Source organism: Oncorhynchus gorbuscha, unplaced genomic scaffold (genome assembly GCF_021184085.1).
Source record: "Oncorhynchus gorbuscha isolate QuinsamMale2020 ecotype Even-year unplaced genomic scaffold, OgorEven_v1.0 Un_scaffold_3433, whole genome shotgun sequence".
In the NCBI taxonomy this organism is placed as follows: domain Eukaryota; kingdom Metazoa; phylum Chordata; class Actinopteri; order Salmoniformes; family Salmonidae; genus Oncorhynchus; species Oncorhynchus gorbuscha.
In genome coordinates this window covers 12,501-36,500 of record NW_025747667.1, presented here as the reverse complement: position 1 = coordinate 36,500, position 24,000 = coordinate 12,501, and the positions used below count along the sequence as shown (strand labels likewise).

Here is a 24,000-nt window from a genome sequence, read left to right as displayed (position 1 = left end):
GACTTAACACTGTCATGACACCAAACTGTTATCTGTGGTCAGCTGGTTACCACCAGCCAACTAGCTTATAGATCATTTTTAAGACTATTCATGTCGTTTGTTTTGTCAATGATATGTAGGCCTTATGCCAGGCATAGGGTTCAGGTAACGTGTTAGCTGCCATAATGTATAGGGTTGAGTCCCAAATGGCACCCTATTCTCTACATAGTGCACTCATTTTTACCAGAGGCCTATGGGTACTGGTCAAAGGTAGTGCATTATAAAGGCAATAGGGTGGCATTTGGAACACAGTCATAGCGTCAGCTCTGCTGGTGCTGACTCTATACTTCTACGTCCTCCATGTTCCCCCAAAGGGCCTTTATATATGTATCCATACCAGACCTGGGTTCAAATACTATTTGGAATCTTTCGAATCATTTCATCCTTTGCTTATTTCAAAAAACAAAAATCTTATTTCTCTCAAATTTTGTTCACTATTTTTTTCCCATCCCAGTTAGTGAGCATTTCTCTTTTGTCAAGATAATCCATCCACCTGACAGGTGTGGCATATCAAGCTGATTAAACAGCATGATCATTACACAGGTACACCTTGTGCTGGGACAATAAAAGGCCACTCTAAAATGTTAAGTTTTGCCACAGATGTCTCAAGTTTAGAGGAGCGTGCAATCGGCATGCTGACTGCAGGAATCTCCTCCAGAGCTGTTGTCAGAGAATACAATTTTAATTTCTCTACCATAAGCCGCCTCCAATATCATTTTAAAGAATTTGGTAGGCGTCCAACCGGCCTCACAACCACAGGCCACGTGTAACCACGCTAGCCCAGGACCTCCACATCTGGCTTCTTCACCTGTGGATCGTCTGAGACCAGCCAACTGGACAGCTGATGAAACTGGGTTTGCACAAAAAATAATTTGTGCACAAACTGTCAGAAACCGCCTCAGGGTAGATCATCAGTATGCTTCGGCTGCCCCCACCAGGGTCCTGACCTGACTGCAGTTTGGTGTAACCTACTTCAGTGGGCAAATGTTCACCTTGCGGGTCACGAGCACAATGGAGAAGTGTGCTCTTCTACAAATGTATCCTGGTTTCAACTATACCCCCGGCAGATAGCAGACAGTGTGTATGGCTTCGTGTGGGTAAGCAGTTTGCTGTCAATGTTGTGAACAGAGTGCCACATGGTGCTGGTGGTGTTGTGGTATGGGCAGGCCCTAAGCTACGGACAACAAACACAATTGCATTTATTGATTGTAATTTGAATGCACAGAGATGCCGTGACGAGATCCTAAGGCCCATTGTCGTGCCATTCATCCGCCGCCATCACCTCATGTTGCAGCATGATAATGCTGAATCCATGTCACAAGGATCTGGACACAATTCCTGGAAGCTGAAAATGTTCCAGTTCTTCCATGGCCTACATACTCACCAGACATCTCACCACCCATTGAGCATCTTTGGGATGTTCTGGATCAACATGTACGACAGCGTGTTCCAGTTCCCGCCAATATCCAGCAACTTCCCCAGCCATGGAAGAGGAGCGGGACAACATTCCTCTGGCCAAGATCAACAGCCTGATCAACTCTATGTGAAGGAGATGTGTCACGCTGCATGAGGCAAACGATGGTCACACCAGATGCTGACTGGTTTTATGATCCACGCCTTAACTTTTTTTTTTAAAGGTATCTATGACCAACAGATGCATATCTGTATTCCCTGTCATGTGAAATCCACAGATTAGGGCCTAATTAATATATTTCAATTGACTGATTTCCTTATATGAACTGTGACTCAGTAAAATCTTTGAAATTGTTGCATGCTGCATTTATATTTCTGGTTCAGTGTAGTATTTGAACCCAGGTCTGATCCATACTCCTCTGTAACGTCATGTATATGCTGTGACAGCAAGCGTGCTGAACCCAGGTCTGATCCACACTCCTCTGTAACATCATGTATATGCTGTGACAGCAAACGTGCTCTGAAATACTCTTCATGTCTCTGAAACAATAAAACCTTCATGAGTAACGTGTCTTTGGTTGGGTTGTTGTTCCTGCTGATGGTGGTCTACTGACTCATGCTGCATGGTTTATACCTGGGGGCGTTTCACAGTCAGGTGTAGTCACCTGCATGGTTTATACCTGGGGGCGTTTCTCAGTCAGGTATAGTCACCTGCATGGTTTATACCTGGGGGCGTTCCCAGTCAGGTTGTAGTCACCTGCATGGTTTATACCTGGGGGTGTTTCTCAGTCAGGGTTTAGTCACCTGCATGGTTTATACCTGGGGGCGTTTCCAGTCAGGTGTAGTTACATGGGTTTATACCTGGGTTGTTTCTCCAGTCAGGTGTAGTCCTGCATGGTTTATACCTGGGGTTGTTTCTCAGTCAGGTGTAGTCACATGCATGGTTTATACCTGGGGGTGTTTCACAGTCAGGTGTAGTCACATGCATGGTTTATACCTGGGGGCGTTTCTCAGTCAGGTGTAGTCACATGCATGGTTTATACCTGGGGGTGTTTCTCAGTCAGGTGTAGTCACATGCATGGTTTATACCTGGGGTTGTTTCTCAGTCAGGTGTAGTCACATGCATGGTTCTATGTGAAATGGGGAGAGAGGCAAGGGGGGAGAGAAATAATGAGGGATGGAGAGGAAGAGGGTAACAGGGGAGTGAGAAAGAGAAGGCGTGATCTTATTGCATAGAGAGGGCATTGTGTTCTCCAGTCTATGGCACCCTACAGATACTTGCTGGCTGCAAATATATGCGTCTCTATGGGGGTTAGGCCTGCCCTTATTGAGCTCTATGGGGGTTAGGCCTGCCCTTATTGAGCTCTATGGGGATTAGGCCTGCCCTTATTGAGCTCTATGGGGGCTAGACCTACCCTTATTGAGCTCTGTCGTCCTTACAGGAGTTTCAGCAATGGGACAAGACTGTAGCTACCAATTGGTTTTCATGAAACAGAGGTAAAATGTTTTTAGAATGATAATGAGGGTTTGTTATTGGACAATTTCAGGCAGTCCCTGTCTGTCTGTTTACTTTTGTTTGGTGCCTAATGAGCCTTTAAAAAGGTTATTCTGTAACTCATTTTGACCTGGTTTGATCGTATTCAAATCTAGATTTTGATCGGTGTTGTTTCTGTTGATGTCTGACGGTATTGGGCCTGGTTCAAAAGTCAAGGACACTTTATTTAAATTGGATGACTTATTTAGAGCATGGGCTTTTCCTATTGGTGTGAATCCCTTGGTGTCATGTGACCTACAGACGACCAACACTCCTAACTTCTACTAATAGCTTCTTTCTCTCACTAAACTGTTACACAAATACAGGTGATCAGGTACGTGACTCTGCCCAGTCATCCGCACGCTCCCTGTAAATTCCCTGCATTATGCTAAACATTCTAAAAACGTGTTCCTGGTTACTGTCTCCATGGCAGCCTGACAACAGTGCACGGAGCTGCCCTAAACACCAGAGCCTGTGATAATCCTGTGACACCACCAGGCTTCCTCCTACACACACACACACGTTCTTTAGGTGCCCTTTGCGCTGCTGAATGCAATCCTGTTGTTGCTATGTTTTGTCGCTTTAGCCCAAAAAACAACAACAACACCCTGAAATGCACTCTTGGTAAGAGCAGAGAGAACACAGTGGTCTCTTTGAATTGAGCCCTTCAGAATGTAACTCTTGAGTTCCAGTTTGATGTTTCATGAGTCCTCATACAGAGGTCTATTCACTTCAGTGACCTTTTGGAAAGATAACTATTTGCTAAACATCCATCAGACCTGAAGCAGCCTGTGTGCTTTTGCATGTGGAGTCAAAGCGCCTGAGTCAGACCTGCTGTGCATTTGCAACCTTAAGTACTTGTAGCATTTTCCCCCCAGCCTGCCTGGCGTTGTCCCCCAGCCTGCCTGGCGTTGTCCCCCAGCCTGCCTGGCGTTGTCCCCAGCCTGCCTGGCGTTTCCCCTAGCCTGCCTGGCGTTTTCCCCTGCCTGGCGTTTTCCCCAGCCTGCCTGGCGTTTTCCCCTAGCCTGCCTGGCGTTTTCCCCTAGCCTGCCTGGCGTTGTCCCCTAGCCTGCCTGGCGTTGTCCCCCTATAGCCTGCCTGGCGTTGTCCCCAGCCTGCCTGGCGCTGTCCCCAGCCTGCCTGGCGTTGTCCCCTAGCCTGCCTGGCGTTTTCCCCTAGCCTGCCTGGCGTTTTCCCCAGCCTGCCTGGCTTTTCCCAGCCTGCCTGGCGTTGTCCCCTAGCCTGCCTGGCGTTGTCCCCTAGCCTGCCTGGCGTTGTCCCCTAGCCTGCCTGGCGTTTCCCCTAGCCTGCCTGGCGTAGAGACCACGTGCCACATGGGTGAAGTTTGCATGTTGCAACTATTCTATTGGTCGATTGCGCCAGGCAAGCCTCAATCAAGGACCAGCTAAAGTATTTACAATTATTTCAAATAGTATTTGAACCCAGGTCTTGACTCTAGAGATGCTCTGTCCCAACGTTGGACGTGTTAAAGGGAGGTGTTGTGTTGGTGTTGTAGCTATGGCAACACAAACAGGAGTAGCAGGTAGTTTGTCAACAGAGACTAGAACATGGGCCTATATACTGTATGTTCCCGTGTGGCTCAGTTGGTTGAGCGTGGCACTTGCAACGCCTGGGCTGTGGATTTGATTCTCACGGGGACCAGTATGAAGATGTATATGCACTCACTACTGTGAGTCACGGGGGACCAGTATGAAGATGTATGAACTCACTACTGTAAGTCACGGGGACCAGTGAAGATGTATGAACTCACTACTGTAAGTCACGGGGACCAGTATGAAGATGTATGAACTCACTACTGTAAGTCACGGGGACCAGTATGAAGATGTATGAACTCACTACTGTAAGTCACGGGGACCAGTATGAAGATGTATGAACTCACTACTGTAAGTCACGGGGGACCAGTATGAAGATGTATGAACTCACTACTGTAAGTCACGGGGGACCAGTATGAAGATGTATGCACTCACTACTGTATGTTGCAGAGCGTCTGATAAATGACTAAAATATATATTTTTATGTAAGCGTGTTAGGTAAGGGCTTAGAGAGAGAGTATGTGTGTAGTCCCATGTCCCATCCTATTCCCTATGTAGTGCCCAGAGCTCTGGTTAAAAGTAGGGAATAGGGGGCCGTAGCTGTCCCGACCCACAGTTTAGGAACCACTGGTGTAGGAGACACGCACGTACGCAGGCTAAGTTACTTTCTATAGTTATAGTTACTAGTAAGCTATCCAAATTATAATCAGTTACATATATTTTGCATTACCCAAACTCAGTAATGTAATCTGATTACTTTCAGTTACTTTTGGATTACTTTCCCCTTAAGAGGCATTAGAAGAAGACAAAAGGATCCATCTCAACACATTTGATGTGTTATCATAGTGGTCTCTGACTTGTGGTCAGACTCTCTCAGGTGGAGCAAACTTAAACGTGTATCTTTTTTCAATGCTGAATTTGTCATTGACAAAACAGAAAGGTGTCATAATGTTGTTGTTTTTTCCCCGCAAACATCCGTTCTGAATTTAAAAGTAATCCAAGAAGTAATCATCTAGTTTTTCAAAAGTATCTGTAATCTGATTACAATATGTTTTTCTGGTAGTAAAACTGATTACATTTACAGTTTTGTTTTGTAATCAGATGACATGTAACTGATGGTATGTAATGAGTTACTCCCCAACCCTGCACAGACGGACAAACGCTGGCATGGACACACACACACACACACTATCTCACTCTCTCTCTCAAACACACACACACACACACACATGTATGAGCCAGGGGACTGGGTAAGAGACATGATGTGATGGGGTAAACAAGGTAGTGATCAAAGGGATGATGGTGCATTCGTTCCCTTCACACAAACATTTCACACACTTTCCTTTTCACCTTCATTTTACAGCTTTTGGATGCATTTTGTCTTTGTGTAACGGGACCAATGGAAGTGCATGGGGAAAAATGACATACGCGGAAAAAGGCAAACACACACAAACAAGCACACACACCCTCCTAGGGAATGAGAAGGAAAGCCCTCTCTGCCTGTAGGCTTTATGTTATGACTCCATTTAACGTCACCCTTCCAATGACATCTAGGGTGCCGGCATCTATAGAACAGGTTCACACGGGTGACATATTTGTCACACACGATGAGTGTCCACCATCGGCTGTGAGGCCAGTAGAGTCCCATGCAACCAGACTTCTGTGGCTTGTTACAGCCTGTCTCAAACTCCTCTGTGGGAGAGAGAGTCCCAAATGAAGTTAGCAGCCTAGTATTCCCTATATAGTATACTACATTTGAGGGAATTTGCCACGTATACAATGATACATCTGTGTGGCATGAAGGTCTGGAGTAGAGCGAGATGATATAACGGGTTCAGATCTATCGAACCCAAGATCTATACCTCAGCAATAAGGGAGGGAGTTCTGTATCATGAATATGGTCACAGGTAGATGTTGTTCAGCCCGGCACAACAGCGGAGGGCCAGTCAACCCATAAAGTCCTTCTACTCTTGCATAAGGGCCTTATCTTTTATATCAGTGAGAATTTATTTTTAAAAACCAAAAGGTTCAATTGATAAAAGCCCTCATAGGATTAGGGTTAGTGCTTCCACACATATCTCCATGTTACAGTGCTTGTTTATGGAAAACAGACGGAAGACTGAGGCGACCACCTGTGCTAAAATGGCTATCTAGTGTCCCAAGAACACCTGTGTGTAAGTGTTAACTATAGAATAGTTCAGGCGGTTGGAGGCACCCATAGCTGTGTGGATCTGTGCCAAAACTGTTGCAGTAAGTATCATTTTTATTTAAAAGATTATTCCTCGCTGATGAAAGGGCCATATGTTTCAAAAGCAGTATCGCAAGCAATGATTATTGACATTTCTCAACAGCATCGGGATTGTAGTTCACATGAGCCAGTCATGGGCGAAGTTAACTGCTGAAAACTGTAGGGAGAAGGCAGAATTCTGCCTAGAGTTTGAGAGCTAGGATCTATCTACAGAAACAAGACCTGATATTAAAGCGCCTACGGCTCACTACGAACAAGCACTGACAAAGAAACATACCATCTCAGAACACAGGACCACACCCCACAACATAAATGTACATAGCAACCATTCAGCATGGACGACACATCACAAAAACGTTCATCTGCACAAGTTCATGGGGTGTGGTTTAATACCATTTTAAATGCTCCCCAGTAAGTAGCGTCCCTTGGGAAACACTGACCAAAACTTTGGTTCCTGCCTTGTCACATACGGTATGATTGACATAAGACCAGTAAATGACTAGGTTCACCTGAATGAGCAATATTATATTGCCCTTTTCTGCTTGGTAGCAACACAACATGACAACACAGCATGGAAGCAACACAACATGACAACACAGCATGGTAGCAACACAGCATGGTAGCAACACAACATGGTAGCAACACAACATGACAACACAGCATGGTAGCAACACAACATGACAACACAGCATGACAACAACATGGTAGCACCACAAAACATGGTACAAACATGATTGGGCACAGACAACAGCACAAAGGGCAAGAAGGTAGAGACAACAGAACAAAGGGCAAGAAGGTAGAGACAACAGAACAAAGGGCAAGAAGGTAGAGACAACAGAACAAAGGGCAAGAAGGTAGAGACAACAGCACAAAGGGCAAGAAGGTAGAGACAACAGCACAAAGGGCAAGAAGGTAGAGACAACAGAACAAAGGGCAAGAAGGTAGAGACAACAGCACAAAGGGCAAGAAGGTAGAGACAACAGAACAAAGGGCAAGAAGGTAGAGACAACAGAACAAAGGGCAAGAAGGTAGAGACAACAGAACAAAGGGCAAGAAGGTAGAGACAACAGAACAAAGGGCAAGAAGGTAGAGACAACAGAACAAAGGGCAAGAAGGTAGAGACAACAGAACAAAGGGCAAGAAGGTAGAGACAACAGAACAAAGGGCAAGAAGGTAGAGACAACAGAACAAAGGGCAAGAAGGTAGAGACAACAGAACAAAGGGCAAGAAGGTAGAGACAAAGGGCAAGAAGGTAGAGACAACAGAACAAAGGGCAAGAAGGTAGAGACAACAGCACAAAGGGCAAGAAGGTAGAGACAAGCAGAAGACAACAGCAAAGGGCAAGAAGGTAGAGACAACAGAACAAAGGGCAAAAGGGCAAGAAGGTAGAGACAACAGCACAAAGGGCAAGAAGGTAGAGACAACAGCACAAAGGGCAAGAAGGTAGAGACAACAGAACAAAGGGCAAGAAGGTAGAGACAACAGCAAAGGGCAAGAGGGAGACAACAGCACAAAGGGCAAGAAGGTAGAGACAACAGAACAAAGGGCAGCACAAAGGGCAAGAAGGTAGAGACAACAGCACAAAGGGCAAGAAGGTAGAGACAAAGGGCAATGCATCACATGGAGCAGTCCAACTGTCACTAAGAGTGTCCATGATTGAGTCTTTGAATGAAGAGATACAACTGTCCAGTGTTTTTTGCAGCTCGTTCCAGTCGCCAGCTGCAGAGAGCTGAAAAGAGGAGCAACGCAGGGATGTGTGTGCTTTGGGGACCAGAGGGTACATGATTTTGTCGTCTTCTTTGACGGACTGCGTGGTTTTACTCAGTTTCATTACATTCGCTGTAGGCTACCACATGAATGCATAATATATAAACAACTTGCATGGTGGCTTCAATGACCGGTTTAGATACTCTGCGGTGCCTTGTTAGGTCGAGAGCTCAACTACGATACCCACAATCCCTTTCGCATCATACGCGGCAGGTTTTTCTCGGATCAGAGTACACTACAATTCAAAACGTCTCTGTTTATGTTCAACACACCTCCAACATATTATTCTGCTGTCCGCACGGAGAGCGAAGCATTAAACAAACAAAACACATTTTGGGGAATGTAACTTTGTACAGGAAGAGAGCTAACACGAAAACGTCGTATGCTTAGCCATTCTGACAGTTCTTTTTTTGTATCAAACATTGAGATTTGTTGACAAATTGCCTTTGTTAGCTGGTAAACAAGCGAACTCAACGAACTTGGTCTGAAGCGGCGGGCGGTAGATGGTTGTCAACCCGCTCACTGAGCGGTGTGTCTCGGCAGGAGGAGCGCATCGACTACCGCTGTAAGTAAAACTACCTAACAATAACCTTCCTCTCATTTACACAAGATAACTAAACCATATTAGCTTGCCAATCAGTTGACAATCTCCTGTTTTCCTTTGTGAACCGGCTGGCTAGCTAACAGAAGGGACAGTAGGCTAGCTAGCTAATATGATTGCTTGCTGGTGGAGAGATGTGCCAGGTAACGTTAACGTTACAGTAGCTGGTTATTCCTCTCAAAAACCGAGCTAGCTAACTAATAAATGGTCATAATTTAGGCTATAACCAAATATTCTCTTAACGTTAATCATAACTATTTATTTTGGGGTCATTGTAATGTATCCAAAGCTATTTAGTCATAAATCCTTACGTTTTTACGCATGGTGGTCCCGGAATCGCACTATTCCGGCTTTGTCTACCAACGGAGCAAACTAACAAACTAGGTTTTGCATGTCAAGTTGGAATGGGATATCATTCCCTCGTTCAAGCATCTGATCTGTTGGCTTAGCCCTGCTTCTGCCTTTGTTGGTCCGGTCTGGCGATGACTTGGATCCGCCTTTTTGACATCCATGTCCCGTTGTCGTATCAATCATCCGGTTCCTCCTTTCCAATGATCTTATCTCTTATTTCTTTGCGGATCAATAGCTCGACTGGTGATTTGACTTGCCACTCAGCTATTGTTTAGCTACAAACGTTGTCGTCATTGCATTGCCACGGGTAAACATGTTGTTTACAAACTGATTTTTGGTCAGAATATGTTTTGTTTTTAAACTTGTGGATGTACACACCACCACCACCATATGTTTTACTATCCTTGTGGGTACCTAGCCTTAACCTGACTCCTGAACTTAGCCCTAATTGTAACCAAAACACAAAACCTAACCTCGAAACATAAAATAGCGTTTGTCCTTCTGGGGATGTGAAATGTCCCCACTAGTGATAATGTGCCTTGTTTTACTATCCTAGTGGGGACTTTTGGGCATTTCCATTACCCTCAAGGATAGTAATACACACACCCCTTCCCACTCCAGAGGGTCTGAAGGGGGGGTGGTCTGTCCTACTCCAGAGGGTCTGAGGGGGGCCCTGTAGGTCTGTGGGAACCCCCACCTATCCAGAGTGTCTGTAGGAACCCCCACCTATCCAGAGTGTCTGTAGGAACCCCCGCCATCCAGAGTGTCTGTAGGAACCCCCCGCCTATCCAGAGTGTCTGTAGGAACCCCCGCCTATCCAGCGTGTCTGTAGGAACCCCGCCTATCCAGAGTGTCTGTAGGAACCCCGCCTATCCAGAGTGTCTGTAGGAACCCCGCCTATCCAGAGTGTCTGTAGGAACCCCCGTATCCAGAGTGTCTGTAGGAACCCCCGCCTATCCAGAGTGTCTGTAGGAACCCCGCCTATCCAGAGTGTCTGTAGGAACCCCGCCTATCCAGAGTGTCTGTAGGAACCCCCGCCTCATCCAGAGTGTCTGTAGGAACCCCCGCCTATCCAGAGTGTCTGTAGGAACCCCCGCCATCCAGAGTGTCTGTAGGAACCCCCGCCTATCCAGAGTGTCTGTAGGAACCCCGCCTATCCAGAGTGTCTGTAGGAACCCCGCCTATCCAGAGTGTCTGTAGGAACCCCCGCCTATCCAGAGTCTGCCAGGAACCCCCGCCTATCCAGAGTGTCTGTAGGAACCCCCCCGCCTATCCAGAGTGTCTGTAGGAACCCCGCCTATCCAGAGTGTCTGTAGGAACCCCGCCTATCCAGAGTGTCTGTAGGAACCCCCACCTATCCAGAGTGTCTATAGGAACCCCGCCTATCCAGAGTGTAAGATATCCATCAATCCGGTTTTCAATTTGGGCATTCTGTGTGTGTGTGTACGTGATGTGTGCTGTTCTCTGGAGCTGTTGCGTCATGAGGCTTGGTACTGTGTGTTTGTGTTAACACACTGTAGGCCTGTGTGTTTTGGCCTGTGTGTGCACTCTGTATGTGCCTGGACTCTGAATGGAATGCCTGGGTAGTTCTCCAGGTCATAACTGTGGGTTTGTACGTGTGTGTTTTTGCTTACGTTTGTGCATACTGTAAGCTTGTGAATCTGTACTCTGAATGACATGCCTGGGTAAGTTCCCCAGGTCGTAACTGTGCGTGTATGAGGCTAGGGACATCTGAGCAGCTTAGGCTAGACTGTAGGCTACACTCTGCAGTGTATGTGAAGCTTGGCACACTACTCTTCAGTTCAGCTTATTCTGCTCCATTCAGTGTGCTGGGTTTGTGCATGTGAGATGGAGGATTACCAGGGTTTGTCATGGAAAGTGGGTCAGACAGTGGGTATGTTTTTACTGACGTTTCTGTTAGTGGGGATAGAAAGACAAAGGCCTGGTAAAACATCATCAGATGTTTTTCCAAATTGCTGGGAGCAGATTAGACTTTTAGACTCATGGTGTAGAGATAAGAAAGAGAGACCATCTCAGTCTCTCTGGTCTCTCTGTCTCTCTCTACTTCTTCCCTTCTAATTCTTTAGGTATATTCCAAACAGTCTCTCTCTCGGTTTCTCTCTCTCTACTTCTTCCCTTCTAATTCTTTAGGTATATTCCAAACAGTCTCTCTCTCACTTCTTCCCTTCTAATTCTTTAGGTATATTCCAAACAGTCTCTCTCTCTGTCTCTCTCTACTTCTTCCCTTCTAATTCTTTAGGTATATTCTAAACAGTCTCTCCTCATTCTCTACTTCTTCCCTTCTAATTCTTTAGGTATATTCCAAACAGTCTCTCTCTCTCTCTCTACTTCTTCCCTTCTAATTCTTTAGGTATATTCCAAACAGTCTCTCTCTCTCTGTCTCTCTCTACTTCTTCCTTCTAATTCTTTAGGTATATTCCAAACAGTCTCTCTCTCTCTCTCTACTTCTTCCCTTCTAATTCTTTAGGTATATTCCAAACAGTCTCTGTCTCGCTCTCTGCTTCCCTCTTTCCTACTTCTCCATCCTTCTCGGTCTTAATTACACACATGAGGTCATTCATACCTGGAAGAACATACCTGCCAACACCTGAGCTGAAAGAAAATGTCACATTTGGACACGGAGGCAGTTTGCTTCTGCACCTGACTGAGAAACCTTTAACAGGGGAAAACAACTAAGTCTGTTTGTGTTCTGAAGCTCTACCTTTAGTCTAGCAGTTCACAACATTACAAATGCTGCTCCTGTGAAGTTTCCCCTGGGTTTTATATATATATTATTTAACCTTTATTTAACTGGCAGTCGGTTCAGAACATATTCTTATTTACAGTCGGCCTACACCGACCACACTGGGTGAAGTCGGTTCAGAACATATTCTTGTTACAGTCGGCCCTACCGACCGACACTGGGCAAGTTGGTTCAGAACATATTCTTGTTACAGTCGGCCTACACACGTAGACACTGGGCAAGTCGGTTCAGAACATATTCTTATTTACAGTGGCTACACCGACCGACACTGAGCAAGTCGGTTCAGAACATATTCTTATTTACAGTCGGCCTACACCACCGACACTGAGCAAGTTGTGTGCTGCCCTAGAACTCCAATCATTTTGACACAGCCTTTCGAACCAGGGTGTCTCTAGTGATGCCTCTAACACTGAGATGCAGTGTCTTGGACCGCTGCGCCACTCGGGCGCCCAAGGTACAGATCTAGAACCATTTTCCCTCCCCCAATGCTAACTAAAACCATTAGGGGGATGCTAAACTGTCCCAAAATCAGCATTTTGGAACAACTTCACTCAACTCCAATAAGGTCAGCCTTACTGAAATGAAGTAGTTTGTATTGTGAACACAACATTTATGATGTTGTCTTTGACTTTCACCCTCAGATTTGGAAAGTGACAAACAAAGGATGGGTTGCTGGTAGTAGTAGTGAGGGCTGGTAGTTAGTTGGGGTTAGACCAGGGCTGTTAGTAGTAGTTAGGGTTAGAGGAGGGCTGGTAGTAGTTAGGGTTAGATGAAGACTGGTAGTAGTTAGGGTTAGAGAGAGGAGGGCTGGTAGTAGTAGTGAGGGCTGGTAGTAGTAGTTAGGGTTAGAGAGGAGGGCTGGTAGTAGTAGTTAGGGTTAGAGAGGAGGGCTGGTAGTAGTAGTTAGGGTTAAACCTGGTAGTAGTAGTTAGGGTTAGATAGTAGTAGTTAGGGTTAGAGAGGAGGGCTGGTAGTAGTAGTTAGGGTTAGAGAGGAGGCTGGTAGTAGTTGGGTTAACAACTTTACCTAGACTGGTACAGTTAGGGTTAGAGAGGAGGGCTGGTAGTAGTAGTTAGGGTTAGAGAGGAGGGCTGAGTAGTAGTTAGGGTTAGTGGTAGTAGTAGTTAGGGTTAGAGAGGAGGACTGGTAGTAGTAGTTAGGGTTAAAGAGAGGAGGGCTGGTAGTAGTAGTGAGGGCTGGTAGTAGTAGTTAGGGTTAGAGGAGGCTGGTAGTAGTAGTTGGGTTAGAAGGAGGGCTGGTAAGTTAGGGTTAACAAAGTAGTAGTTAGGGTTAGAGAGGTGGTAGTAGTAGTTAGGGTTAGAGGGAGGGCTGGTAGTAGAAGGGTTAGGGAGGGCTGGTAGTAGAGTTAGGGTTAGGGCTGGTAGTAGTAGTTAGGGTTAGAGAGGAGGGCTGGTAGTAGTAGTGAGTGGTAGTAGTAGTTAGGGTTAGAGGGAGGGCTGGTAGTAGTAGTTAAGGTTAGAGAGGAGGCTGGTAGTAGTAGTTAGGGTTAGGCTGGTAGAGTAGTAGGGTTAGAGGGCTGGTAGTAGTAGTTAGGGTTAGGGAGGGCTGGTAGTAGTAGTTAGGGTTAGAGAGGAGGGCTGGTAGTAGTAGTTAGGGTTAAGAGACTGGTAGTAGTAGTTAGGGTTAGAGAAGGAGGGCTGGTAGTAGTAGTTGGGGTTAGAGAGGGCTGGTAGTAGTAGTTAGGGTTAGAGAGGAGGGTAGTAGTGATGGGGTTAGAGGAGGGAGTAGTAGTTGGGGTTAGAGGAGGGCTGGGAGTAGTAGTTGGGGTTAGAGAGGAGGGCTGGGGAGTAGTTGGGTTAGGGGGCTGGGGTAGTAGTTGGGGTTAGAAGGAGGGCTAGGTAGTAGTTGGGGGTTAGAGAGGAGGGCTGGGGTAGGTTGGGGTTAGAGAGAGGGCCGGAGTAGTAGTTGAGGGTTAGGGGAGCTGGGAGTAGTTGGGGTTAGAGGAGGGCTGGGTAGTAGTTGGGGTTAGTTGGGGCTAGAGAGGAGGGTAGTTGGGGTTGGGGAGGCTGGGTAGTAGTTGGGGTTAGAGAGAGGCTGGAGTAATAGTTGGGGTTAGAGGGAGGGCTGGGAGTAGTAGTTGGGGGTTAGAGAGGAGTGTAGTTGGGGTTAGAGAGGAGCTGGGAGTAGAAGTTGGGGTTAGAGAGGAGGGCTAGGAGTGGTAGTTGGGGTTAGAGAGGAGGGCTGGGAGTAGTAGTTGGGGTTAGAGAGGAGGGCTGGGAGTAGTAGTTGAGGTTTAGGAGGGCTGAGGTAGTTCTCTCCTCCCCATATCCCCCAGTCTCTCCTCCATCTCTCTCAGGGGCTGCTGCTGCCAGTACAGGCTGTGCTTTAGGCACAGATTTATGATCCGGCCCCCATCAGGTCAGCCCCCTCCCTGCTGTCTTCCTGTGCAGAGTGAGTCAAGTGAGCCACACTTTCCTCAAGCTGCTGGTCACTGGAACGGTTGGTTGGTTTCTGGGAAGGTCACACGGTGTGTTTTCTACTGGCAGGAAGTAGTACCTAGGCAGGGTGTGTGTGTGTGTGTGTGTGTGTGTGTGTGTGTGTGTGTGTGTGTGTGTGTGTGTGTGTGTGTGTGTGTGTGTGTGTGTGTGTGTGTGTGTGTGTGTGTGTGTGTGTGTGTGTGTGTGTGTGTGTGTGTGTGTGTGTGTGTGTGTGTGTGCGCGCGCGCGCCGTTTGTTGTCTGTCCGCTGTCGGACTGTGTTCACCTCAGTGAATTATTGATGAGCCTGTAACTTGAACGCCTCCCCTCATCTCCATCTCCCAGTCTCTCCATCTGTCACCAGTAGCCTACATCCCAGTACTGCCTACTGGAGTCAGTACACCCCTCTCTCTCTCTCTCTCTCTCTCTCTCTCTCTCTCTCTCTCTCTCTCTCTCTCTCTCTCTCTCTCTCTCTCTCTCTCTCTCTCTCTCTCTCTCTGGCCTCTCTCTCTCTCTCTCTCTCTCTCTCTCTCTCTCTCTCTCTCTCTCTCTCTCTCCTCTCTCCCCTCCCCGGGTGTGTTTGATGGGATTACCTACCTAGTGACAATCATTTACTGTTAATGCGGCCACACACACACACACACACACACACACACACACACACACACACACACACACACACACACACACACACACACACACACACACACACACAGGGTGTTGGTAGGGTGGGGCTGTATAATCGGTGCCAGATGTCCTTTGAAGATGGAAGGTGGTGGTCTCTGTACCTACTACATTGACCCACACTGCGCTGGGTGTTTTCATGCGTTTCAGGTCCCGTTACAGCATGTGACTGGGCTGAGTGGATAGAAACATTGTTTGACACGAGTTCAGGTGGGCCACAGCCCAACGTTTCCATTTGATGGAATACAGTGTCTCAGATGAAGTCAACTTCTGCCTTTTGAGTAGTCCACAGAAACATGTCTGCTATTGAAGTCTTTCCCTGTTACTCTTATAGGCTATTAAATAGGATTCTGGGGAAATTTCAATAAATTCCCTGGTTTTCCAGAAATCCGTTTCCGATTTCCCTCTTATTCTCCATTCGATTCCGTGAATCTTCCAACCAGGATTTCTGGAAAACCAGGAATTTATTGAAAGTACCATGAATTTTGCAGCCCTAGTTTTAGATATCTTGAGTGTGTTTTTATAAATGTCTGAAAGGCATTTGGGAACCAACCACTAGTGAAATTCACCCTCTGTTCAGTGTATTAGACCTCGGTAATGTGTAGGTCATTTGACTCCCTCCTTTGTGGTCAATCTGTTACTGCTTGGCACTCAGCATTAAGGGGTGAAGGCCCTGTGATAGACCAGTGTCCTGTCCAGGGGGTGTACTGAGGAGATAGACTAGTGTCCTGAGGGGGTGTACTGAGGTGATAGACTAGTGTCCTGTCCAGGGGGTGTACTGAGGTGATAGACTAGTGTCCTGTCAGGGTGTACTGAGGAGATAGACTAGTGTCCTGTCCAGGGGGTGTACTGAGGTGATAGACTAGTGTCCTGTCCAGGGGGTGTACTGAGGTGATAGACTAGTGTCCTGTCCAGGGGTGTACTGAGGTGATAGACTAGACTAGTGTCCTGTCCAGGGTGTACTGAGGGTGATAGACTAGTGTCCTGTCCAGGGGGTGTACTGAGGTGATAGACTAGTGTCCTGTCCAGGGGGTGTACTGAGGTGATAGACTAGACTAGTGTCCTGTCCAGGGGTGTACTGAGGTGATAGACTAGTGTCCTGTCCAGGGGGTGTACTGGGTGATAGACTAGTGTCCTGTCCAGGGTGTACTGAGGTGATGACTAGACTAGTGTCCTGTCCAGGGGTTGTACTGGGTGATAGACTAGTGTCCTGTCCAGGGTGTACTGAGGAGATAGACTAGTGTCCTGTCCAGGGGGTGTACTGACCTGATAGACTAGTGTCCTGTCCAGGGGGTTGATTGAGGGAGATAGACTAGTGTCCTGAACCTCCAGGGTGCTGAGGAGATAGACTGGTCGAGTGTCCTGTCCAGGGGGTGTACTGAGGTGATAGACTAGTGTCCTGTCCAAGGGGTGTGCTTGAACATCAAGCTGCCTCACTACAGGAACAGGAAATGGCACTTGCTCCGGCTCGTACAAGGCTACTTACATACTGTGGTCAGGCCTGTCCATTTCCCTCAATGGGCAAGCGTCCAGTCATCCAGGACCTCAGCTGCCACGGATGACCCAGTTGTCGTGGGAATGGCACGGATTGGTCCCAGATTCTCTTGGCAGCGGGTCCAGCTGGAACATGGTTTATTTAGCAAGCTAATTTAATACTGAGGAAGTATTTCAACCTGCTCAGAAAGATGACAGATAGACAGGGGTCATCAAACACAACAACAACCAGCAATACATTGGTAGATCATAGATCCGAGGAAGAGGAAGATTCTGAGATCACACACACAGACACAGAGATTGATTGAAAGCCTGAGAAATGTTTGAAATTGTGAAAAGCGTCATTCAATTTTCATACATTCACCTACATTCATGAAACCATTTTTTTTGCTTGGCAATGGTTACAATGGACCTGTTCTGATACATTTCCCTTAGACAGGTTGGTGGCTGTGTGGGAGAATGTTCTGAGTTGAGTTGGCCACGTCTACTGATGTTTAACCTTTTTCATCAGGTTAGTTTTGTTGAGATTACCATCTATGTTTCCAGAGAGACCAGGATAGCAGCATCAGCACAGCAGTATCAGACAAACCACCACATGACATCAGCCAGAGGACAATGACATGAATACAATAAACAGCATGTTCCCATGTCTGGAGGCGAACTACGCCATCTAGACTCGCCCACAACAATGCATCTCATCCTGTGTAGTCACTGGGTGCCCACTGGTAGATTCCACTGTCTGTGGTGGTTAAAGGGACACTTCACCACTTTTTCACCTAATACTTACTATGCTGTCTTCAGCACCATACCAGTGTCTGTCTATTACGTAGGCCTACACGTAGGCTAGGCTATGTAACAAGAAGATTAGAACATAGTGTTGTTCTTGTGAGGTTTGTACTCCAGTGTTCTGACAGTTAGGCTGGTTTGTACTCCAGTGTTCTGACAGTTAGGCTGGTTTGTACTCCAGTCTTCTGACAGTTTGGCTGGTTTGTACTCCAGTCTTCTGACAGGTAGGCTGGTTTGTACTCCAGTGTTCTGACAGGTAGGCTGGTTTGTAGTCCAGTCTTCTGACAGGTTGGCTGGTTTGTAGTCCAGTCTTCTGACAGGTTGGCTGGTTTGTACTCCAGTCTTCTGACAGGTTGGCTGGTTTGTACTCCAGTCTTCTAACAGTTAGGCTGGTTTGTACTCCAGTCTTCTGACAGGTTGGCTGTTTGTACTCAGTCTTCTGACAGGTTGGCTGGTTTGTACTCCAGTCTTCTGACAGGTTGGCTGGTTTGTACTCCAGTCTTCTGACAGGTTGGCTGGTTTGTACTCCAGTCTTCTGACAGGTTGGCTGGTTTGTACTCCAGTCTTCTGACAGGTTGGCTGGTTTGTACTCCAGTCTTCTGACAGGTTGGCTGGTTTGTACTCCAGTCTTCTGACAGGTTGGCTGGTTTGTACTCCAGTCTTCTGACAGGTTGGCTGGTTTGTACTCAGTCTTCTGACAGTCTTCTGACAGGTTGGCTGGTTTGTACTCCAGTCTTCTGACAGTTTGGCTGGTTTGTGTGCGCAAGTGTTTGAGGCTATCTAACTTCCTGTCTCATTAAATGGCGCCCGTATTCACTTTCTTCTTGTTTGGGATACTCAGGGAGACATCACACAGACGGGCACACACATCCTCACCAAACTAAAAAAAAAATCACTTCAACCAGTAAAATGAGCGTTAACATTTACATTACATTTACATTTAAGTCATTTAGCAGACGCTCTTATCCAGAGCGACTTACAAATTGGTGCATTCACCTTATGACATCCAGTGGAACAGCCACTTTACAATAGTGCATCTAAATATTTTAAGGGGGTGAGAAGGATTACTTTATCCTATCCTAGGTATTCCTTAAAGAGGTGGGGTTTCAGGTGTCTCCGGAAGGTGGTGATTGACTCCGCTGTCCTGGCGTCATGAGGAGTTTGTTCCACCATTGGGGAGCCAGAGCAGCGAACAGTTTTGACTGGGCTGAGCGGGAACTGTACTTCCTCAGTGGTAGGGAGGCGAGCAGGCCAGAGGTGGATGAGACGCAGTGCCCTTATTTGGGTGTAGGGCCTGATCAGAGCCTGGAGGTACTGAGGTGCCGTTCCCCTCACAGCTCCGTAGGCAAGCACCATGGTCTTGTAGCGGATGCGAGCTTCAACTGGAAGCCAGTGGAGAGAGCGGAGGGGAGCGGGGTGACGTGAGAGAACTTGGGAAGGTTGAACACTAGACGGGCTGCGAAAGTTCTGGATGAGTTGTAGGGGTTTAATGGCACAGGCAGGGGAGCCCAGCCAACAGCGAGTTGCAGTAATCCAGACGGGAGATGACAAGTGCCTGGATTAGGACCTGCGCCGCTTCCTGTGTGACGCAGGGGTCGTACTCTGCGGATGTTGTAGAGCATGAACCTACAGGAACGGGCCACCGCCTTGATGTTAGTTGAGAACGACAGGGTGTTGTCTAGGATCACGCCAAGGCTCTTAGCGCTCTGGGAGGAGGACACAATGGAGTTGTCAACCGTGATGGCGAGATCATGGAACGGGCAGTCCTTCCCCGGGAGGAAGAGCATCTCCGTCTTGCCGAAGTTCAGCTTGAGGTGGTGATCCGTCATCCACACTGATATGTCTGCCAGACATGCAGAGATGCGATTTGCCACCTGGTCATCAGAAGGGGGAAAGGAAGATTAATTGTGTGTCGTCTGCATAGCAATGATAGGAGAGACCATGTGAGGTTATGACAGAGCCAAGTGACTTGGTGTATAGCGAGAATAGGAGAGGGCCTAGAACAGAGCCCTGGGGACACCAGTGGTGAGGGCGCGTGGTGCGGAGACAGATTCTCGCCACGCCACCTGCTAGGAGCGACCTGTCAGGTAGGACGCAATCAAGCGTGGGCCGCGCCGGAGATGCCCAACTCGGAGAGGGGTGGAGAGGAGGATCTGATGGTTCACAGTATCGAAGGCAGCCGATAGGTCTAGAAGGATGAGAGTAGAGGAGAGAGAGTTAGCTTTAGCGGTGCGGAGCGCCTCCGTGATACAGAGAAGAGCAGTCTCAGTTGAATGACTAGTCTTGAAACCTGACTGATTTGGATCAAGAAGGTCATTCTGAGAGAGATAGCGGGAGAGCTGACCAAGGACGACACGTTCAAGAGTTTTGGAGAGAAAGAAAGAAGGGATACTGGTCTGTAGTTGTTGACATCGGAGGGATCGAGTGTAGGTTTTTTCAGAAGGGGTGCAACTCTCGCTCTCTTGAAGACGGAAGGGACGTAGCCAGCGGTCAGGGATAAGTTGATGAGCGGAGTGAGGTAAGGGAGAAGGTCTCCGGAAATGGTCTGGAGAAGAGAGGGAGGGGATAGGGTCGAGCGGGCAGGTTGTTGGGCGGCCGGCCGTCACAAGACGCGAGATTTCATCTGGAGAGAGGGAGAAAGAGGTCAGAGCACAGGGTAGGGCAGTGTGAGCAGAACCAGCGGTGTCGTTTGACTTAGCAAACGAGGATCGGATGTCGTCGACCTTCTTTTCAAAATGGTTGACGAAGTCATCTGCAGAGAGGGAGGGGAGGGGAGGAGGATTCAGGAGGGAGGAGAAGGTGGCAAAGAGCTTCCTAGGGTTAGAGGCAGATGCTTGGAATTTAGAGTGGTAGAAAGTGGCTTTAGCAGCAGAGACAGAGGAGGAAAATGTAGAGAGGAGGGAGTGAAAGGATGCCAGGTCCGCAGGGAGGCGGGTTTTCCTCCATTTCCGCTCAGCTGCCCGGAGCCCTGTTCTGTGAGCTCGCAATGAGTCGTCAAGCCACGAAGCGGGAGGGAGGACCGAGCCGGCCTGGAAGATAGGGGACATAGAGAGTCAAAGGATGCAGAAAGGGGAGGAGAGGAGGGTTGAGGAGGCAGAATCAGGAGATAGGTTGGAGAAGGTTTGAGCAGAGGGAAGAGATGATAGGATGGAAGAGGGAGAGAGAGTAGCGGGGGAGAGAAGGCGAAGGTTGGGACGGCGCGATACCATCAGTAGGGGCAGTGTGGGAAGTGTTGGATGAGAGCGAGAGGGAAAAGGATACAAGGTAGTGGTTAACAACTGCTGCATCGAAAACACTTATTTTTTGCAAAGATCACAACCGAATATAATCTTAGCGACTGTTCAAGCAAGAATCAAAACATCATTGTAAGTTATTTTGTTTAGCCTAAGACAGATGTTTTTATTTGTTCTATGTTGAATGGGTGCAGAGTGCGGTGGCTTCCTTACAGCCGCGTGCCTCTGTGTGTGACATCGGTGTGTCGTGTTCTGGAATGTTGTCTATAGCCTGTTGTCCATCCTCTTTTTAAATAGTCAGTCATCATGTTTTCAGCACTATTATTTCCCTGATTGATCAACATGTGTTTTATCGTGCTCTCTCTGTCTCTCTGAAGCAGTCATATATTTAGCAATACGTTTCAACATCAAATTGCAATAAAATCGCAGTATCGACAACTAATTATGATGATATCACAGTGCCATCCGTTTTGTCACCAAAGCCCCATATACTACCCACCACTGTGACCTGTACACTCTCGTTGGCTGGCCCTCGCTTCATACTCGTCGCCAAACCCACTGGCTCCAGGTCATCCACAAGACCTGTAGCACGCGCTCCAGCAGGTATATCTCTCTGGTCACCCCCTCTGGTCACCCCCAAAACCAACCGTAGCAATGGTAGATTTGCAGTGGAAGAATGTGCAAAGTAGAAATAATGGAGCTAGCTAAATAAATAAATAAATACCGTAGGGGGAAGAGGTAGTTGTTTGGGCTAAATTATAGATGGGCTATGTACAGGTGCAGTAATCTGTGAGCTACTCTGACAGCTGGTGCTTAAAGCTAGTGAGGGAGATAAGTGTTTCCAGTTTCAGAGATTTTTGTAGTTCGTTCCAGTCATTGGCAGCAGAAGAACTGGACGGAGAGGCGGCCAATTGCAAATCCCAGACCACACACACACACACAACCCTCTGCCTCAGCTCTCGACCATTATTTTATTGAACCTTTATTTAACTAGGCAAGAACAAATTTGCAATTCTTATTTACAATGACAGTCTTCTGGGGAACAGTGGGTTAACTGCCTTGTTCAGGGGCAGAATGACAGATTTGAACCTTGTCAGCTCAGGGATTCGTTCTAGCAACCTTTCGGTTACTGGCCCAACGCTCTAACCACTAGGCTACCTGCCGCCCCAATGCAGGGGTCAGACGGCCTTCCCTAACCCACAGGTTAGTTTCATAATACAGATGGCCTTCCTGCTCTCCCAGCCAGGCCCCAGTCCAGTGCTCCAGAACCCCATCCCAGACCAGTGCTCCAGAACCCCATCCCAGACCAGTGCTCCAGAACCCCATCCCAGACCAGTGCTCCACCCCATCCAGTCAGTGGAACCCCATCCCAGACCAGTGCTCCGGAACCCCATCCCAGACCAGTGCTCCAGAACCCCATCCCAGACCAGTGCTCCAGAACCCCATCCCAGACCAGTGCTCCAGAACCCCATCCCAGTCCAGTGCTCCAGAACCCCATCCCAGTCCAGTGCTCCAGAACCCCATCCCAGTCCAGTGCTCCAGAACCCCATCCCAGACCAGTGCTCCAGAACCCCATCCCAGACCAGTGCTCCAGAACCCCATCCCAGTCCAGTGCTCCAGAACCCCATCCCAGTCCAGTGCTCCAGAACCCCATCCAGGTCCAGTGCTCCAGAACCCCCCACACATCCCTTCTCCCTGTCTGGAACCCCATCGACCAGTTCCCTCCCAAATCCCAGGTAGCCTACACACATCCCCTCTCCCTGTCTCCAACATGATTTCCCTCTCCAACAAAAATCCCAGGTAGCCTACACACATCCCCTCTCCCTGTCTGCAACACGATTTCCCTCCTAAATCCCAGGTAGCCTATACACATCCCTTCTCCCTGTCTGCAACACGATTTCCCTCCCAAATCCCAGGTAGCCTACACACATCCCCTCTCCCTGTCTGCAACACGATTTCCCTCCCAAATCCCCAGGTAGCCTATACACATCCCTTCTCCCTGTCTGCAACACGATTTCCCTCCCAAATCCCAGGTAGCCTACACATCCCCTCTCCCTGTCTGCAACACGATTTCTCTCCCAAATCCCAGGTAGCCTACACACATCCCCTCTCCCTGTCTGGAACACGATTTCCCTCCCTAATCCCAGGTAGCCTACACATCCCCTCTCCCTGTCTGGAACACGATTTCCCTCCCAAATCCCAGGTGACTGAGATATGATTCCTCCTTTCTTCTCCTTCCCTCTCTTTTGATATTTTACACATCCTGCTCATCGATTAGATGGGTTACACAGGAAGAATGAGGGAGGCAAAGACGGGAGTCTGTGAGCGGGAGGAAAGAGAGACTGTGAGAGGTATCGTTAGTCGATCTCCTTTCCCGAGAGTCCCCCTCAGATCGATTACCTGGTCATCAGACTTGTAATGTTCAGCGTGTGCAACCAATCCTCCTCCTCTGATCCCTCCATGCAACCAACACACTCAGGAGTCCAGACCGGACTCAGGGCGTAACAACAACCAACACACTCAGGAGTCCAGACCGGACGCAGGGCGTAAGCAACAACCAACACACTCAGGAGTCCAGACCGGACGCAGGGCGTAAGCAACAACCAACACACTCAGGAGTCCAGACCGGACGCAGGGCGTAAGCAACAACCAACACACTCAGGAGTCCAGACCAGACGCAGGGCGTAAGCAACAACCAACACACTCGGCTCCCTCTCGCAGGGCGTCAACAACACCACTCAGAGTCCAGACCGGACGCTGGGCGTAAGCAACAACCAACACACTCGGCTCCCTCAACCCCTCCCATCTATCTCTGAACACCATCCAGTCCCATTCTTCAGCTCCCTCAACCCCTCACATCTATCTCTGAACACCATCCAGTCCCATTCTTCAGCTCCCTCAACCCCTCCCATCTATCTCTGAACACCATCCAGTCCCATTCTTCAGCTCCCTCAACCCCTCACATCTATCTCTGAACACCATCCAGTCCCATTCTTCAGCTCCCTCAACCCCTCCCATCTATCTCTAACACCATCCAGTCCCATTCTTCATCCCTCAACCCCTCCCATCTATCTCTGAACACCATCCAGTTTTGAT

The 24,000-nt window shown here is 48.1% G+C and overlaps 1 protein-coding gene across 1 annotated transcript in view; it reads left to right on the top strand.

The window, feature by feature from the left end:
• Positions 1–8,684: 8,684 nt before the first annotated feature.
• Positions 8,685–24,000, top strand: part of LOC124027655 (E3 ubiquitin-protein ligase pellino homolog 1-like) — a gene marked incomplete at its 3' end in the record, with an annotated part of 26,959 nt that continues 11,643 nt past the window's right edge. Inside the window, 1 exon segment of the mRNA XM_046340020.1 lies at positions 8,685–9,119.